The sequence below is a fragment of the Macaca thibetana genome, chromosome 7, assembly GCF_024542745.1.
Source record: "Macaca thibetana thibetana isolate TM-01 chromosome 7, ASM2454274v1, whole genome shotgun sequence".
In the NCBI taxonomy this organism is placed as follows: Eukaryota; Metazoa; Chordata; class Mammalia; order Primates; family Cercopithecidae; genus Macaca; species Macaca thibetana.
In genome coordinates, this window is record NC_065584.1 from 128,514,086 (window position 1) to 128,534,308 (window position 20,223).

The following is a 20,223-nucleotide window of genomic DNA, read 5'->3' on the forward strand; positions in this document are numbered from 1 at the left end:
CTCTGGAAGGGGAAGCATACAGTAACTTTATTTATTTCTGTTTGACACTAAATTTCCCCAAGCAGCAAAGAGCCAGGATCCTTGGGGACAGACAACAGGAAAAACTTAGAAACCTGTGCAACTGGCAGAGAAGTTTTAATGTGAGCAAATGCAAGATGACACATTTGGTGGGAAGAACCCTCAACTAGCATCAATCACAAACTACAGAAGGGACCTGGGAGTGAGCAGATTATCCAACTCAACAGAACATTTTGGAGAAAGCTATTATATACAAGGTATTGTCTTAAGAGCTGTAGTAAAGAGGGAAATATAAGATGATACAAATAGATTCCCACTCCCTCCTCGATTTCAAAGAGTCTTTAAGGGAGAGAACATGCACATTTCAAGGCCAGGTGAATAAATGCTATGATAGAGTCTGCATAGGTTCTAGAAGGGTAAAGAAAGCCTTCATAGAAGAACTGGAATTTTTCTGGACCTTAAACATCTGAGAATATCAAGCCAATAGGCTGGATAATAAATACAAAAACTAAATTATTCTTATTTAAAACGAGATATTCTTAGTATGGGTTTCTCTCTCTCTCTCTCTCTCTCTCTCTCTCTCTCTCTCTCATGGAGTTTTGTTCTTTTACCCAGACTGGAGTGCAGTGGTGCGATCTTGGTTCACTGCAACCTCTGCCTCCTGGGTTCAAATGATTCTCCTGCCTCAGCCTCCTCAGTAGCTGGGACTACAGGCACACGTCACCATGCCCAGCTAATTTTTTTTTTTTTTGTATTTTTAGTAGAGATGGGGTTTCACCATGTTAGCCAGAATGGTCTCGATCTCCTGACCTCGTGATCCACCTGCCTCGGCCTCCCAAAGTGCTGGGATTACAGGTGTGAGCCACTGTGCCCAACCAGGATCACTGTATTTTATAAGAGGTAAAGGGAAACTTCATTTATGTGAGACAGGTTTCTGGACAAATCCCTGGTTTCAAATTCAGAAACACCTTTAAAAAAATAGTATTTAAGTTTCAGATCAAGTCCCTGAACACCTGGCAACAAAAATAGCTGAAAGTGCTAAAGAGCTGCACTGGCTATTTGTAGGAAAAGCCTTCTTCCAATTTGCTGACAATGTCTACGACACAAAGGAGAAAGAGAAGACAAGAAGGAGAGAGCTGTCAGATAGAACAGAGACTAGAAGCAGAAGCAGAGGTTCGAAATGATGACAGAGTAGGCAGCAAGGTTGCAAGTAGCAGACACTGGCACATAAGAAAGCCAGTTACAAAAGAGGGAGAAAAGAAATTCATTCTACAGCCTAATCCGACAAAGAGTTACCAGCTCATAAGCAGCCCTTGAAGGCAGCGAGGGAAGACAGCATGCAAAGAGTGCCTAAGGACATGCTCCTTAGTATCTACTCTAGGAGGATACCCAGAAGCCTGACAACCAAGGCAGTTCAAGGGCCCAGGGGAGAAGAGGCTGTGACAGTGCCGAGCTCTACAGTGACAAATTAAATCATTCAGCTTCATGCCCTGCACCATATATATCTACAACACAGAACACTGACATTCCTAAACATGACCTTGAATCAAGAATAAAGATAAACATTCTGTTTAAAAAGGTACATCTTAGAAATATTCCCTTCAAAATTAAAGTCAAAATATTTGGGGCAGAAATAATAAAATCCTCAACTATATAGCACACTTTTTTTAAGTCCCCAAATGGCTTATGCACTGATGACCTAGGACAACAGAAATTTCATTCCATAATGGAACAAGAGGGCAGCTAAAAGACAGAAATGATAATTCTATGAGGACTACCTACAAAAAAGAAAAGGTGAGAAGCCACTTAATTACATAAAATAATGAAAAAGGAAAAAATCCCTGACACACTCTTATTCTTCAAATCTGAATCTGAGAGTAGTTGGATTAAGGGCTTGAGCTCTAACAGAGGAACTCAGACAGGCCCCTGTCTGCAAACATTTTATATTCCTTAAAAATATATAGGCTCAGTGAACAGGAAGAAACTGTTTCATATTTTTCTATCCTCCACAGTACTTAGACATAATGTCTAGTACACAACATAAACTTTCAAACTATAACACTCTTCCCTACCACTTAACAACTAAATCTTATTTCACTGTGTACTTGCTGCGGCTTTTGATTAGCTCAGAAGAGTAAGGCAGTATCCTCTCACATTTTTCAGCTCTTGACACAAAGATACATCAATGGGGAAATCCTATGTCCTTCCTGACTCCCTATTCCATGGGATTTACAATGCAATTTTATCATTATATTCTCTTTTCTCTCACTTCCCACAACTTAGACATTCCAGCTTTTCTCAATATCATAGTGACTTAACTCTGACTCCTTCACAGTCAAAATCTAGTGGCAGATTTCTGGGACAAGTCTCAATGCATTTGAAAGAGATTGTGGTTTCAGTCTGGGCTTAAAGTAGACAAACTGTAATGCCCATGGATGCTCTCACAGCCTCAGTCCTAAAGAAAAGCGTGGGGTTCTCCCAAGCTTCACCAAGATTACTGCTTTTTAGCAGTAAAGGGTGGCCAGTGGTCTCTCACTATTAGTCTGGCCCTTTGGCTGGACTATTATTATTACCCTTTATACTTTGAATTGTTTAGAGCTTCTGATATAGGCCATAAATGTGTAACTACTCATTCCAGCCTGTTATGCCAGTCCAATTTACCTGCTGCTGTCAGGGAAGTCCATAAAGTTTGACATTTGAGATTTGAATCAGAATGTTAAATTTTCAAAAATTATTATTACTCGTTGCATTAAAATAAGCTGGGGCGGGTGGTTATGAATGTTGCAGGATCTCTGCTTTAAATTTCCAGCCTTTGTCACGGTCTTATCTAATGGTGAGATGCATTAACATCTTCCATATGGTGGTACATCTGAAATACTGCCAGCAGTCACTTTCCCCCACCATTTTCTGATACCGGACGTAATACCTCTCTTTCAAAGATGGCATGCACATGCTTGCTGAACAAATGAATTGTACAGATACACGAGTGGCTAGGGACAGTTCATTCTTCCTGACCATGTCTTTTGTGAGATGCACAAAGCTGCTAGGCTGCCAGATAGTGAGGTCAGTGGGAAATATGAGAAATCACAGGTTAGATACATGTGCAGGAAATACAATCTGAGTAGCCTTGCTGCAACACATTTAGACAGTAGTCTGTATGCTCTTTCAGAGTGATTTTATCATTTATTTTCCTGATGTAAATAAAGACTTTATTTTCTTGTTTGGTGATGCCTTTTTACTTTGCAACAAACATTTCTGGCAGCGATAAACTTTAAAAAGTTCATGTTTAATAAAAATTTAAGTCCCAAATTTCCTTCTCAAGTGAGTTGATTATGAATATGTACACCACACAAAATATTGTATCCACCATAGGGACCACAGAGATGCTACTTTCAATATTAAAACTAGAAGACACAGTCTTTCTGAAGAAGTATCAGTATTACTTCAAAAGTTAGTAGCTACAGGCTGGGCGCTGTGGCTCATGCCTGTAATCCCAGCACATTGGGAGACCAAGACAGGCAGATCACTTGAGTCCAAGAGTTCGAAACCAGCCTGGCCAACATGGTGAAACCCTGTCTCTACTAAAAATACAAAAATTAGCCAGGCATGGTGGTGGGCGCCTATAATCCCAGCTACTCGGGAGGCTGAGGCAGAGAACTGCTTGAACCCAGGAGGCAGAGGGTGCAGTGAGCCAAGATTGCACCACTGTACCCCAGCCTGGGCAACAGAGTGAGACTCTGTCTCAAAAAAAAAAAAAAAAAAAAAGTATATGGTTACATGCAAATACTTTACCATTTATATAAGGGATTTTGGTACCCTCAAGGGGTCCTGGAATCCGCCCATATACAGAGGGACTACTGTAATTTTTTTTTAATATAAGGAGTATGGTGAAGTATGGTAAAGGTTGAGGTTATTGTACATGGATATCTAATTTTTCCTTGGTACCTTTGTTAAAAAAAAAAATCAATTGACTGTATACATGTGAGTCCATTTCTGGACTCTATTCTGTTTCACTGATGAATATATCTATCCTTAAGCCTAAACCATATGATTTTGATTACTGGTGCTTTATATTAAGTCTCAAAATCAATGAGAGTGAAATCTCTAGCCTTTTCTTTTTCAAAATTGTTTTGGCTATCTACGTTCTTTCCATTTCCACGTGATTTCAGTTTGTCAGCTTCTTTTTTAAAAAAAGCCAGCTAGGAAGAGTTTGTATAGAACTAGTAAAATGTGTAAGTAAATCTATCTAGGAATACAGTTTTATTTTTGGTTTTGAGATTTTAAACCATTAATTAAATTTCTTTAAAAGACATAGGGCTACTCCAGTTATCTTTTTCTTCCTGGGTGAGCTTTGGTTGTTTATGTCTCTCAAGAAATGTCACTTCGGTTGTCAAATTTATTGGCATAAATTTATTCATGTATTTATGTATTTTAATATAAAACAGTCTAAAGTCCACCAATGTATAAAACAATTTTTCAGTCAAGAATTAAATATTTTGAAAATTAGGCTTTCTGCTCCTCCCGTTTGACAACAGCATCTTCTTGTGCAGGGCCAGCTGCACCCCTGGGACACCATGGTGAAGGTGAAGGCCAGAGTAAAGCAATTTAGTTGTACTGGGCACCTGGTCACCAGGGCTGCTTTTAACTCTGGCAAAGTGGATATTGTTGCCATCAATGATCCCTTTATTGACCTCAACTACATGTTCTAGTATGATTCCACCCATAGCAAGTTCCACAGCATCATCAAGCCTGAGAATGGGAAACTTGTCATCAATGGAAATCCCATCACCACCTTCCAGGAGAGAGATCCCACCAAAATCAAATGGGGTGACACTGGCACTAATTATGTCGTGGAGTCCACTGGTATCTTCACTACCATGAAGAAGGCTGGGACTCATTTAGATGGGGGAGCCAAAAAGGTCATCATCTCTGCCCCCTCTGCCGATGTCCCCATGTTTGTAATGGGTGTGAACCATGAGAAGTACAAAAACGGCCTCAAGATTGTCAGTAAAGCCTCCTGTACCACCAATTGCTTAATTCCCCTGGCCAAGATCATTCACGACAATTTTGGCATCATAGAACAATTCATGACCACAGTCCATGCCATTACTGACACCCAGAAGACCATGGATGGCCCCTCTGGGAAACTATGGCAACGATGGCTGTGGGACTTTTAAGAACATCATCCTTGCATCTACTGGCACTGACAAGCCTGTGGGTAAGGTCATCCCAGAGCTGAACAGGAAGGTCACTGGCATGGCCTTCCATGTCCCCACCACCACTGTGTCAGTCATGCATCTGATCTGCTGTCTGGAGAAACCTGCCAAATGTGATGACATCAAGAAGGTAGTGAAACAGGCTAGGTGCAGTAAAACTCATGCCTGTAATTCCAGCACTTTGGGAAGACGAGGTGGGTGGATCGCTTGAGGTCAGGAGTTCAAGACCAGTCTGGACACATGGCGAAACCCCGTCTCTACTTAAAATATAAAAATTAGCTGGGCGTGGTGGTGCATGCTGGTGATCCCAGCTACTCAGGAGGCTGAGGCAAGAGAATCACTTGAATCTGGGAGGCGGCGAGGTTGCAGTGAGCTGAGGTTGCACCACTGCACTTCAGCCTGGGACTCCTCTCGGGACTGTGGGCGGAGGTAGGGGAGGTAATGAAGCAGGCATCAGAGCGCCCCCTAAAGGGCATCCTGGGCTACACTGAGCACAAAGTTGTCTCCGACTTTAACAGTTGACACTCACTCTTGTATCTTCGATGCTGGGGCTGGCATTGCTCTCAATCACCACTTTATCAAGCTCATTTCCTGGTATGACAATGAATTTGGCTACAGCAACAGGGTGGTTAACCTCATGGCCCACATGGTCTCCAAAGAGTAAGACTCCCAGACCAACAGCCCCAGTGAGAGTACAAGAGGAAGAAAGAGGACCTCAGCTGCTGGGGAGTCCCTGCCATACTCAGTCCCCCATCACACTGAGAATCTCCCCTCCTAACAATTTCTATGCAGATTCCCTGAAGAGGGAGGGGCCTAGGGAGCCCTGCTTTGTTGCATACCATCAATAGAGTCCCTGTACTCAAAAAAATTATATAATAATTTTTTAAATCCTCTTTTACTCTCGAAAGTGAATGGATGATAAATTACACTTGTCAACTTAGGCATAATCCACTGCCAGTATCAATATCAGTATGACTTTTTAAGATTTTCCTATAACTTTAATGACTTTGAAAGTCATTTTAGCTGGGCATAGTGTTCACACCTGTAATCCCAGCACTGTGGGAGGCCGGGACGGGAGGATTGTTTGAGCTCAAGAGTTTAAGACCAGTCTGGGCAACATGGTGAGACCTGTCTCCACAAAAAATTTTTTTTTAAAAATCAAAAAATTAGCCAGGTGTGGTGGCATGCACCTGTGGTCCCAGCGCCTCTGGGGGCTGAGGCACAAAGATCACTTGATCCCAGGAGGCTGTGGCTGCAGTTAGCTGTGATCACATCACTGCACTCCAGCCTGGGCAACAGAGGGCGACGCTGTCTCAAAACCAAAGAAATCTTCAGAAATCTGATGTGTATTTTACACCTACAGCATATCTCAACTCAGACCAGTCTCATTTTAAATGCTCAATAGCCATGTGTGGCTAGTGGTTATCGCATTGGGCAGCACAGAGCTAGAGCCTTGCTACTCAAAGGATCGGCATCACGTGGGAACTTATATTAGAAACACTGCATCTCAGGCCCATCCCCAGACCTACAGAGTCAAAAACTTCATTTTAACAAGATGACCAGGTGATTCATATAAACATTAAAGTTTATAAGACAAAACCTGCAGCAGAGTTTCCTAGCATGTATGATACGGCAAGGTGTTACAAGTGGGCTTAAATAACAATCCCTTCAGCTCTCAAGATGGCTGGGGGGCCCTGCCATTTACCTCTTCTCTGTTTACTACAGTATGTCATGCAAAAATCCTTTTCTTTCTCTTGAAACACAGGAACACAATAAGATATGTACAGGGATGACCGCTGAAGAATCATCTATGAAAGAAAAAATATGGAAATCATCCAAACATCCAGCAATGGTAGGTGGGACAAATTGTGATATATTCAAACTATGGAATACAATGTTTGAACTAGATCTGAAGATTAGATATGAAAGCAATATTTTAAAAGTTGCTTAATATTCAATATAACATTTGTATATGCTGTTTAAGTTTCTGTTAAGTAATCATTTCTCATTCCAAAGACAATGCAAAAAACTTCAGTACTGCTTGAGAGTCGTATTTCAACCACAGATATTTTCCCCATTGGAAAGCTGTTTTCATTTTAGAAAAATGGGTTGTTTGAAGATGAAAGTCTTTTATCTTTTTTCACAATTTGTTTTGGTTATATGTTCATATATTCTTATTAAATATTTCATACACTTTATTGCAACTACTTTGTTATTTCTACATCTTAGATAAATGCTGAAAAGGAAAACTATTTCATTGTTCAACTAATTAAATAAATTAAGAAAAGAGCAGTTTGTGTAGAAATTAGAGAGAACTATGTTTTATATGAATCACAAGAGTGTTCACTGTGGAATGTAATTAAATGCTTTGCCCTCTGAAACTTGATTTTTGTGTATCTGAGACTTATTAACAGTGCTAACTGCTAAGGGTACTGTTTATCTTGTTCTGGGCATTGCAGTTTCAGTTTTTAAAAAATTCTTGAAAATGTATTCTGTGAAACTATTCATACCTCTCTTCCTGCAAATTTTCTCTTAAGAACTAGGTTTGGGGCAGAAATGAATTGACATTATTTTTTCATTTGTTTTGTATGGTATGAAGGATTTGTAAAGCTTTGCTCAAAGTTGTGTGTATTTGTAAACACTCTCATGACATTTTCAATTTTATGTGTAAATTTTATTGTCTGTGTTTGGTGATTCTGACATTAATGAAAGAGAATATTTTCCATTAGATTTAATTGTTTTCCTCTCAAAAACAGTTGCTTAATATTAATATAGTATATTACAATGTATGTAAAATTTAAAATATGCAAAATACTGTACATTGTTTATGGATTTATATCTTTGTAATATATGCATAAAACATGGAATGACTACCAACCAAATTTATGACAGTCATTCCCTTCAGGGAGGAAAGAATGAAAATAGAATTGGGAAGAGAAAACAGGAAACTTTAACTTTATAATTTTAGCAATTTTCTAAAGCAAATATGAAAAAAGTTTACATTTCTTTATTTTGAGTAACTGGTGTTTGGAAGTATATTTTGTTATCTTTGTTCGTTTTGTATTTGGGGAGTTATTTTTCAAGAAATATAAACACAACCCAACAAATATGGAAATTAACATAAAATTTCAAACAAAACAAATATACTGGCCAGGTGCAGTGGCTCACACCTATAATCTCAACACTTTGGGAGGCTGAGGCGGGCAGATCACCTGAGGTCGGGAGTTCGAGACCAGCCTGACCAACATGGAGAAACCCTGTCTCTACTAAAAATACAAAATTAGCTGGCTGTGGTGGTGCATGCCTGTAATCCAGGTACTTGGGAGGCTGAGGCAGGAGAATCGCTTGAACCCGGGACACGGAGGGTGCGGTGAGCCAAGATCTCGCCATTGCACTCCAGCCTGGGTGACAAGAGCGAACTCTGTCTCAAAAAACAAAAAACAAAACACGTTGCCTCTACCTCTCCCTTTAGAGAAGCTTAGAAAAAATAAAAGTGAAAAAATCCTACTGAAATAATATCAGAAAGCACATTGTAGTCTTATATTACCTCCACTTCAAATCCAACTTTCAGAAAAAGAAGAAAACCATTTTGGGTAACCAAATAACAAGACCCTTTTAAGCCCCAGAATTTGAAGATCACTGAAAAATGAAAATTATGTAATGTCTTGTACTCAAGATGCTCTGAAAATTATTTTTGAATTCCCACACCATTATCATTAATGGACACCAGCTGCGGGCTTACAGTATCCTGGGTATATTACACAATAAAAACATAGACAGGATGTCACTGCACATATGCCATGCGCACAGCTTGGTTCTAATTAGCATCACTGAGAATAGACATTTATTAAAGAAGATGGTGTAGTGGTTAAGAGCATAGGCTCTGGAGTCAGACCACCTGGCTCAGTCACCTATGCAATGTGTGACTTCAGGCAAATTATTTAAGTCTCATTTCTTCCTTTGAAATAACTCACAAAGTTGCTATGAGAATTAAACGAAATAATGAATATACAGTACTTAGTATAGTGTCTATCTCTTAGTAAGCACTCAACAAATATTAAGGACTATCATTATTGGTACTACTGAATAATTATAATGCTAAAGAGGTCCTGGTAGGACTAGGGTTTACAAAAATATATGGCACAGTTTCTCAGCTTTCAAGAACTTACAATTTAGAAATCAATTCAAAGAGCCCAAAAGGAAGGATAAAATAACGAAGAGTATCATTTTCCTATTAAGACCTAAAAAATAATAAAACAAAAGCACCTTTAGTCACCCAACCCAAACAGGTAAATATTTAATTGATTTAGTCTCATTTGAATACCCAACAGAGTTAATAACACTATGCATATGATGGAGGTTGATTACAATCTAGTACACAGGTTGACTTAAAACTTTTTAACTGGGTTTATCCTTGAGAATGTATTGATTTTGGTCGTGATACTGATTTCATGACCCACTCATCCTTAAAGAGCCAGCTGAGAGACCGCTACCACCTACCAACCAGGTAACAGTAGTCTGTAAGCATATAAATTGACCTACATTTTGTAAGAAATATTTTTCAACTTTAAAGGTCAACTTATATGCAGTGCTTTAGAGTTTGCAAAGTTCCTGCAACTCATTACTTTTTATCTCCATAATTGGGAGATGAACATGACATCTTTCACAACAATTGTAGGGCCTTCATTCAAAACAGATGATACAGTTTGTCAGATAAGGTGACTTTATATCATTTTACTCAACCAGTTCCACTTTTTTTTTTCTTAACTCTTAGTGTTTTGAGATTAAAGAGTAAATATGCTATGCACTGATTGTTTTTCAAAAACAAAACTGACACTCAGAAAAATGAGGTTTTGAACTCCAGGTGCTCTGATTTGCTGTAAAGCTAACGCATAAATTACGTTCTCAGCTTCACCTCCCACTGTCTACCCCATGTTTTCTGCTTTATCTTTTCAAGATTTTTCATCATGGATGTAGGTGTCCAGGTTCTTGTTTTCAATTTAAATCAAAATAATTCAAGAAATACTCGATTTGGCTGGGGGCAGTGGCTCACGCCTGTAATCCCAGCACTTTGGGAGGCTGAGGCAGGCGGATCACAAGATCAGGAGATCGAGACCATCCTGGCTAACCCGGTGAAACCCCGTCTCTACCAAAAACACAAAAAATTAGCTGGGCGTTGTGGCAGGTGCCTGTAGTCCCAGCTACTCGGCAGGAGAATGGAGTGAACCCGGGAGGCCAAGGTTGCAGTGAGTCGAGATCGCACCACTGCACTCCAGCCTGGGCGACAGATATAGGCTCTGTCTCAAAAAAAAAAAAAAAAAGAGAAATACTCAATAAATCAATTCAAGCAATACCTACTAGCTCTACCAGCTCTGGATGGCTGCTGGAGAGGTCCACAGATAGGTAAGTCTCTGCCTTCAGAGAATTCACAATCTACTTTCAAAAGCTATAATACGAGCTCAAATAATAAGGGCCACATAGTCGTTCACGATGTGACAGGGATTCAAAGATTGGAGAGTGCCCTCTGGTGGAAGGGGAAGAGATGATCAACAGAGACTTCAAGGCATTTAGTAAGTTTTACACAGAATTTCCATAGTAAGAACTGAAGGAAGACAGGCATTCTGCGGAACAGGCATTACGCAGGAAACTAGTGGCAAGGGGGTGTTCAGGGAAAAATGAGTTGTTCATATCTATCAGAGTTGAGAGAACATGTTATGAAGGGCTTTGAATATTAGGCTGGAAAGTCCTATAGATAACTTGATATTAAATGAGTCATCGAAGTTTTTAGGCAGGAGGGTTAGGTGATAAGAACTTTACTTTGGGAAGATTCATCTGATGGCAAGTGTGTAAGAGGAGCCCAAGTGGGAGACTTTGGACTTGGAGCCCACTGAGAGGGTTACTACAATATTTTAGAAGAAGTGAAACTGCTCTTTCAAGATTGTAAGTAAAGGGAAGGAGACAAAGAAGTTGGTAGCTTAAAGGAAAAATAAAATTGGGCAAAGCTCCCCCTCCATTCTTTTCCTTAAAGGGGCAACAAAGACCTGAGATTGTATGAAGGCAGAAAAGAAAGATTAATAGAGAACAAAATATTATTGATGCTGGGGGGAGAAAAAGATCAATCACTGAATTAAAGTCCAAGAAGAAGAGGGATGGAATGGACCAGGTGGACGTATTCATTTTGAAAAGGAAAATTCCTGTACTTCAAAAGAGAGAGAGAGAGTATAAAAGGGAAAAGAGTAAAAATACATGGAAACTTATTAAGTCGAGACAGAGGAAGTTGAAGAATTTATGGCAAATAATCTCAACTTTCTCAGAGAATAGGAGGTAAGCTCATTTGCATTGAGAACTGGAGAGAGTCTGGGTATGTGCCATGAATTGGTTGTACCTGGAAAAGATATTGAGGGGGATAGAATCATGAGCAAAAAAGTACTGATTAAAATATTGCTAAGACATCAAAGTAAATGTAACAAATAAAAAACAGTTAAAATGGTCATATTCAAAATGTAAAGACTTTTGTGCTTCAAAGGACACTGACTTAAACAGTGTTAGGCTGCTATAACAAAATGCCATCAGCTGAGTAGTTTATAAACAGTATAATTTATTGCTTACAGTTCTGGAGGCTGGGAAGTCCAAGATCAAGGCACCACCAGATTTGGTGTATGGTGAGGGCCTGTTCCTCATGGATCATGCCTTGTTGCATCCTCAGAGGGTGGAGGGCAGAGACAAGCTCCTTGAGCCTCTTTTATAAGCATACTAATCCCATTCATGATGGTGGAGCCCTCATGACCTAATCACCCCCCAAAGGCTCCAACTCTTAATACTATAGCATTGGGGATTATTTCCAATATATAAATTTGAGGGAAATATCAACATTCAGACCATAGCAAACACTACCAAAAAAGTGAAAACACAACCCACAAAATGAGAGAAAATATTTGCAAATTTGGTACCTGATAATCATCTGGCACCCAGAATATACAAGGAACTCTTAAAACTCATCAATGAAAAACCAAATAATGCAATTTAAAAACAGGAAAAGATTGAAATAGATATTTCTTCGAGTAAATACAAATGGCCAATAAACACATGTAAAGATGCTCAACATCATTTATCATTAAAGAAATGCAAATCAAAACCACAGTGAACTATTCCTTAACTGCCAGGATGGTCATAATAAAAAACACAAATGGACACAATAAAAAATAACAAGTGTTGCTAAGGGTGCAAAGAAACTGGAACTCTCACATATTGCTGGTGGTAATATAAAATGGTTCAGTCATTTTGGGAAACAATTTGGCAGTTTCTCAAACAGTTAAATATAGAGTTACCATATAACCCAGCAATTAATTTCATTCCTAGATATATACCCAAGAGAAATGAAAACATATAGCCACACAAAAACTCACACACAAATGTTCATAGCAGCATTATACATGATAGCCAAAAAGTGGAAGCAACTTAAATGTCTATCACTTGATGAATGAGTAAACAAAGTGTGGGATATCTGTATAATGGAATATTATTTAGCCATAAAAATGAAGTACTAATATTAATACATGCTACAGTATGGATGAATCTTTCAAACATTATGCTAAGTGAAAGAAGCCAGGCACAAAAGGCCACATATTGCAGAATTCTGTTTATATGAAATGTCCAGAATAGGCAATTTGGGAGAGAAAGTAGATTAGTGGTTTCCAGGGGCTGAGGGAATGGGAAAATGGGAGTGCAGAGTGACTGCAAATGGGTATGAGATTTCATTTTTGCAGTGATAAAAATGTTCTGAAATTACATACTGGTGATGTTTGTACAATTTTGTGAATGCTAAAACACAATGATTTGTATACTTTAAAGAGGTGAATTTTATGACATGTGAATCTTATGTTTAAAAGATTGCTAGCAAGTTTAGATGACCTGTATTTTGCTCCAGATCTATTCAGAATGGAATCATGATTTTCTCAGGCTACAATATATCATACAAGTCAGATGTGAGGGTTACTGTGAATAAGGTATTGAGAAGGCAGGAAGGCAGAGTCAAGGAATGAATAGCACATTGCTGAAATTGATATCTATAAAGCCCAGGCTCTTTCAAAACCCAGTAATAAAAATACAAACAATCCAATTAGAAAATAGGTAAAAGACATACACAGACATTTTACCAAAGAGGATATACGGATGGCAAATAAGTACATGAAAAGATGTTCAATAACATTAGCATTAGGGAAATGCAACTTAAAACCATGAAATATCACTGCATACCTATCAGGATGGCTAAAATAAAAAATAGTGACAACACCAAATGCTGGCAAGGATGCAAAGAAACTGGATTATTTACACACTGTCAGTGGGAATGTAAAATGGTACAGCCACTCTGGGAAACAGTTCGGCAGTTTCTTATAAATCTAAACATGAAACTACCATATAACCTAGCATTATTTTCCTGGGAATTTATCCCAAAGAAATGAAAACCTGTGCTCACACAAAAACCTTTACACAAATGTTCATAACAGCTTTATTCATAATAGCTGAAAACTGGAAGCAATCCAGATGTACTTTACCAGGTAAAGGTTAAACAAACTGTTATACCATGGAATACTACTCAGCAATAAAAAGAAACAAACTGTTGATACACTCAACAACCTACATTAATCTTCAGGAAATTATGTGGAGTGAAAAAAACCCCAAAAAGTTATAAATGGTATCATTCAATTTATATGATATTCTTAAGATGACTAAATTATACAAATGGGAAAAGGATTGGTGGTTGCCAAGTGTCAAGGATGGGAAGGTGAGAGGTGTCTATAAAAGGGCAATAGGAGGGATCCTCGTGGTGACTAACACGTTCTATATCCTGACTGCATCAATGTCAGTATCTTGACTATGATATTGTACTGCAGTTTTGCAAGATGCTACCATAGGGAAAAACTGGGTAAAAGATACACAGGCTCTCCTCTTTGTATTACTTCTTACAACTGCATGTAAATCTACAATTATCTCAAAAAGTTTAATTTTTAAAAAACAGCTCAGGTTAAGGGAGAGGCAAGACAAATCAAAATCTGACATGCAGTTTTCATATTCATAATATGAGGATTATAACTACTAAGGAAATTGTTTAAATGTATACGAAGTAAGGAGATTTGGGAACACAAGGTCTCTTAATGACACATGGTGATTTAATATTACTTCTACCATTATTGAAATGGCTTAGGAACTACAAATGACTAACCATTTCCAGAGGATTTATTCTCAAGGACTATGATGGCATAAGTGCCTCCAAGGGTAAATTAATGATACCTGAAACCCATAGGAAACCAGGGCTGGGTGCAGTGGCTCATGCCTGTAATCCCAGCTCTTTGGGAGGCCAAGGTGGGAAGATTGCTTGAGTCTAGGAGTTCAAGAGCAGCCTTGGTGACAGACCAAAATCTTATTTCTAAAATAAAAGAAAAAGAAAGAAAGAAAAGAAAAGAAAAGAAAAGAAAAGAAAAGAAAAGAAAGAAAGCAGATCCCCTAATGCAAGCTAGTCCCTCTCATTGAGAGTCTGCTTCTGTTCCAGAATGCTTGAATAAATAATGCTTGAACAAAAGCTTAAAGAATAAATCACAAAAGAATGGATCTAACTGATAGTTATGTGAATTAGAGATCTGCAGCTGTAACACATAAGTTAGCAAAACTACCTCCAGATTTGAATCTCACCTCACCAATACTGTGTGACCTCAGACAAATAATCTGTGGAGCCTCAGCTATTCAGCTTCCTCAAATATTATAAGAATCAAAGAGATTTTTATATATGCCACACTTGACATGGTAGCTCCATAAACTCAATAAATGTTTGCTATTATTAATAATCAAAAGGGGCCATAATTAAGTTGTGTAGTCCAACCTTTCCTGCACGAAAAGAACCACTCAACAGCATTCCTAACATCCTATCCAACCTTTACCTGAACATAGCTAGTGATAGGTAACTCACTGCTTTTCAAGGCAATCCATTCCAACGTTAGGCAGCCATACAATAGCTAGAAAGTTGTTCCTTCTATTTTTGTCCCAAATCATCTCTGTAACTTTCAAACGCTAGTGTTGGTTCTGCCTTTTTAAGCTACTGAAAAGGTCTGGCCCCTCTTCTGCACAGCATATCACCTGTTTGGCACCTGCTATCCCATTGTCTGGTATGTTTGGAAACTAGTCTGTAGTCTGTTCCTGTCTCATCATGTGACCCAGGACACATCTCTCTGAGCCTGTTTCCTCAACTTGAAAGTCAGGATTTCAGATCAAATAATTTCTCAGGCTTTCTTCCCCCAGAAGCAAGAGCTATACTTTTACTTATGTCTTCACCCAGTTATTCTGATTCATCCTCCCAGGCCAGTTTTCAGTCCCCACATCCACTTGGTGTCTTCCTCTGAGTACACCCTAGCTGGTTAGCATCTTTCTTAAAATTTGATCCCCAGAATAGAACACAAAACTAAGGTTCTCACACCTGTAATCTCAGCACTCAGGGAGGCTGAGGCAGGAAGATCATTGGATCCCAGAAGGTCAAGGATGCAGTGAGCCATGATTGTGCCACTGCACTCCAGCCTGGGTGACAAAGCAAGACCCTGTCTAAACTAAACAAAACAAACTAAAATTCTGGCAACAATAGTCAAGTGTACTATAAAACTCTCTCCTCTCTACTTAATACAGTTTAAGCGTTTGTAACTAACATTCTATCACCTTGCTTTACAGTGAGCTCACAGCTAATTATAAACTTGGGGTCTCTTCCCATAACATACTATCTTCTCCATCATGGGTATCCAGAGTTGATTTCTGGAACCTAAGTTCACGATTTTATGTTTATTTATGGTTAATGTACTCTTTTCCATCTGTTCCATCATTTCAGCCTATCAAGCTACATTGGACTCTTGTGTTATTCATTGTATTAGTCAAAGTACATTGACTGTATTCTTAATAATTACAAAAATACTTCTAAAACCTTTTAATATTCCACTATATACACAAGTGCTTGTATACAAAAAATGTTTCCTTACTATTGATGCTGAGATGGAATCTTGCTCTGTTGCCCAGGCTGGAGTAGAGTGATGTGATCTCAGCTTACTGCATCCTCTGCCTCCTGGGTTCAAGCGATTCTCCTGCCTCAGCCTCTTGAGTAGCTGGGATTACAGGCGCCCGCCACCATGCCTGGCTAATTTTTGTATTTTTAGTAGAGACGGGGTTTCACCATGTTGGCCAGGCTGGTCTTGAACTCTTGACCTCTGGTGATCCACCCACCTTGGCCTCCCAAAGTGCTGGGATTACAGGCATGAGCCACCGCACCCAGCCAAGTTCTTAAAACTTTAAAAATTTTCTTAAGGGTTCTGATTGTACAGACAGACAAAACATGCTTTAGACCTACTGACCTCATACGTTCTCTTTTAAAGATTCTAAAACTTAATAGTTCTAAGTATGACATAAAACAGTCAAAATAAAGAACAGGGTATGCCTCTCAGTGTTTTGGGACTGCCTGATAGAAAAGAACTCACTCCACACTACCATACCTTTTTGCTACTTGTTATAGTAGCAAGTAATTTTCCCTCGTTAATACAGTAAGAGATTTTGAAACACAGCTAGACTACCTTGCCCTCTCAAGGTGGAAAAAAAAGATTATAATAAAAGTTTGCTGTTACAGACAATTTAACCAGCTTTAAAATGCTTTAGAATTGGTTACTGCTTACCTCCATTATAAAGCTTTGCAGTGGAAAGCTCTGGATGTTTTTGCTTTTGTAGGACACCAGAACACACCATGACTGTATTCCTTTATGTCATACTAATAATCATAAGAAGACTGTGTTCAGATTGAAAGAACCTCATTCAACTAATTGGATTATGATTTGAGATGGCAGATATTGTCCCTTTCAAAGACAAAATTGTCCCAAATTTGTGCTAGCAAAAAAAACCCAAAAAAACAAAAAAAACTGTGCTTTTATTATCTATGTTTTATACCTGAATAAAATAAAAGATCAAGGGTGGACACAGGGCTCACACCTATAATGCCAGCACTTTGGGAGGCCAAGGTGGGACAATGTCTCCAGGTCAGGAGTTCAAGATCAACCTGGGCAACATAGTAAGACTCCATCTCAATTTAAAAAAATTTTTTTAATAATTGGGTATGGTGGCACACACTGGAAGTTCCTGCTACTTGGGAGGCTGAAGCAGGAGGGTTGCCAGAGCCTGGGAGTTAAAGGATAGAGTGAGCTATTGATCACGCCACTGCACTCCAGCCTGGGTAACAAAGCAAGACTGTCTCTAAAGAAACAAAACTAAAAATTTTAAGATAAGAAATAGTAAAAGTTCATCTTTCAGGTAAACCTTAAGTATTCCTCTCCCTATTGCATGATTTCCTCTATATTTGCCTGTTCCAGAGTTTCAAATTCCTTTTCTTGACCCTTCCACACATTCTGCACACAAAAACATATATGTATAAGAGCAAACTTAATATTCAGCCCAAACACCTTGAAGTTTATTACTAATGTTTATAACGATATGGGTGTTTGCATACAATTATTGTCCATAAATGCTGTAGAAAATGTCCATAAATTAATGTAGCAAAATAATATATTAATTTGAAGACTGCTAAATGGATAAGGACTTGTGATTAATTTTTTTGGAACAATCAAATTATATTGACCACCTATTACATTCTGACATGTTAATAATAGCAGAAATGCAAAACATCATGGACATAGGAATCTTGATCCACTTCAAATCCTTGACCTTGCCCTGACTGCATAGTTTCATCCTTGGTTTTCTTTATAGGCCTTACAAACGCTGATCCCACTGTCCAAAAGGGTCACTCTCTAATGGATGCCTAGTCCTGATCTCAAGTTAATAACATGCACTCTCAAGCCATTCCCTCTCCTGGGGCCATAAGGAGGGTGTTCCCACATTCTTTCCAGACAAAAACAAGTCCTCTATGACACCTATTCATATGAAATTTTAAAAATCTAATAGAATTTTGCAACTTACAACAATAAAACATTGGTATGAACTGTGAGCTAGATCATAAGGATATGTAATGATACTATATATAACTAGATATGAGATAATACAGTATTTGTTAAATGGGATTCTATCCATAAATTCTGTCCAAATTTATGTTAACAATACTCCAACGCCATCTATTCTTAAAAAGGAGCCAGGAACTTAAGGCCTCATTCTGGAATACCCTCTCCAAGCCCTATCCTATATATCCACCCTAAATAAGACTCTGAACTGGGAAATGGGAATCAATTAGTTTGGTCTTGCACAAGTAATTTCTCCCTAACTCCTTAAGCATTATTACCATGTTTATCTATAAAATGAATAGTTTAGACAATATTACTGAATTTTAGTCTGCTTGCTCAGAATCATAGAAGCCCCCTAAAAATAATAATTGGGCCTGGAAGTTATTTTTATTTCAAAAGGCTTGTTACACAACCCAAATAAAATATTCATTTTTTTTTTTTCTGAGCTGAAATTATGGTACTAACCAACTGTGATTTTCTCATATTGACCAGAAGTCCTGGTTGGCTTTGGTCAGTAAAATTAGGAAACAAATGAATTATTATTTAATCAAAGCAGAATAATAAATATTTCAAAATATGGAGGCCATGAGAAACAGAAAACATGATCTTTGGCAGGAGAAAAAATGGAAATCACTGAGCTGAATTTTTTTTTTTTATTTTATTTTTTCTTGAGACGGAGTCTTGCTCTGTTGCCCAGGCTGGAGTGCAGTGGCGCCATCTCAGCTCACTGCAACCTCCGTCCCCCCGGGGTTCAAGTGATTCTGCTGCCTATTCTTTCATCTAATATTTACTGTATACTTTTTCCTGTGCCAGGTTTTTCACTAGGTCTTAGGGTTACAGGGACACCATTGAGAAGTCCATGGCCACAGTTCAATAAAGGGGGTGAGGTACCTTCTAGCTGCTATGGAAGGTCTATTTATTTGTTAATAGGGAAGCTAGTTGCTACAAGGAACTTTTAAAACTTCCTCACAAGGGGTGCAATACCTCCTGCCTGCTTTTCACAGTGATGTCAGCTTTAGTGCCATCACCAGGCATTTCTTAGGTCTGCATTTCAGAGGTCTAGTACTAAAACCCTAAGCACTAAGGAAAAGACCATTGGGGTCCCTCTGAGCTATAGCGTGAAGCTAGTGCTTGGGCAGCTCTGGGTGATAAGCAGCCATTACAGCATCTTTCCCTGTCCAGGCCAGCTCTTAGTACAAGTAACTCCTGAGGGAAATGGCTGATTACTTGGCTGTGAATAGTATAAAATAGAACATGTTTGCTTCTTCATTCCACATAATAAATTCTTTTTAAAAAAATCACATAGGCCTTGGAGGGTTTCTAAACATAGTTGGTTAGACACAGAGCCATCATAAGTAGACCCAGAAAATATCCTCTCCTTGGCTTGAACATCAATGATTTTAATGAATTGGATGGGAAATGAAGTCTCAGCCAAGTAGATCTCAACTGGAAATTCTAAAGTGGTGCCAATTTTGAAGGAAAACAAATAAATTGCTTCAAACAAGAGACTGCTCAACTCTTTAACAATCATAGTTTATTATAGATATTAAAGGAGTTAAAGGAGATGTAGGTTTATTAAGTCACTATTTCCGTCATTTAAAAAAGTTTCCCCTCTTAAAGTGAGTCCTGTCTCAACCTTTTTGACATTTATAATACAAAACACTTCATTGTAAATACTCAGATGATGGTATAAATATAGGGAATATCTCCCTATTTTAGACAGTAGTTTCCTTTTAACTTAGGGTTTAGCAAATCAAGGAAAACAGATATGTATATAGCCATGGAAGCTTTCAGAGTTGCCTCCCCTGCACGTTCTCTGTTTGACTCATTTTTTCTATAGACGTTCCATAGGAAAAGGAGTGTTCCAACTCAAAAACCAAAAAACTATCCAAATTCCATTATTCACTCCCCTGATATGAGAGCAGGAGCTCGTGAAAGCACAAGTCCTGACAAGCAGAGGA

General features: G+C 38.5%; 2 protein-coding genes and 1 long non-coding RNA gene across 5 annotated transcripts in view; 1 reads left to right on the forward strand and 2 right to left on the reverse strand.

The window, feature by feature from the left end:
* Positions 1-20,223, reverse strand: part of FRMD5 (FERM domain containing 5) — a 339,581-nt gene that overhangs the window by 189,430 nt on the left and 129,928 nt on the right. The window lies entirely within an intron of this gene.
* The window catches only part of EIF3J (eukaryotic translation initiation factor 3 subunit J), a 670,767-nt gene that overhangs the window by 143,329 nt on the left and 507,215 nt on the right, over positions 1-20,223 (forward strand). The gene's annotated exons all lie outside the window — the stretch shown is intronic.
* LOC126959901 (uncharacterized) lies at positions 4,144-10,530 on the reverse strand. Its single transcript, XR_007727662.1, has 2 exons — positions 9,404-10,530; positions 4,144-7,042 (listed from the first exon to the last, which is right to left on the reverse strand). It is a non-coding gene; the product is annotated as an uncharacterized LOC126959901 (long non-coding RNA).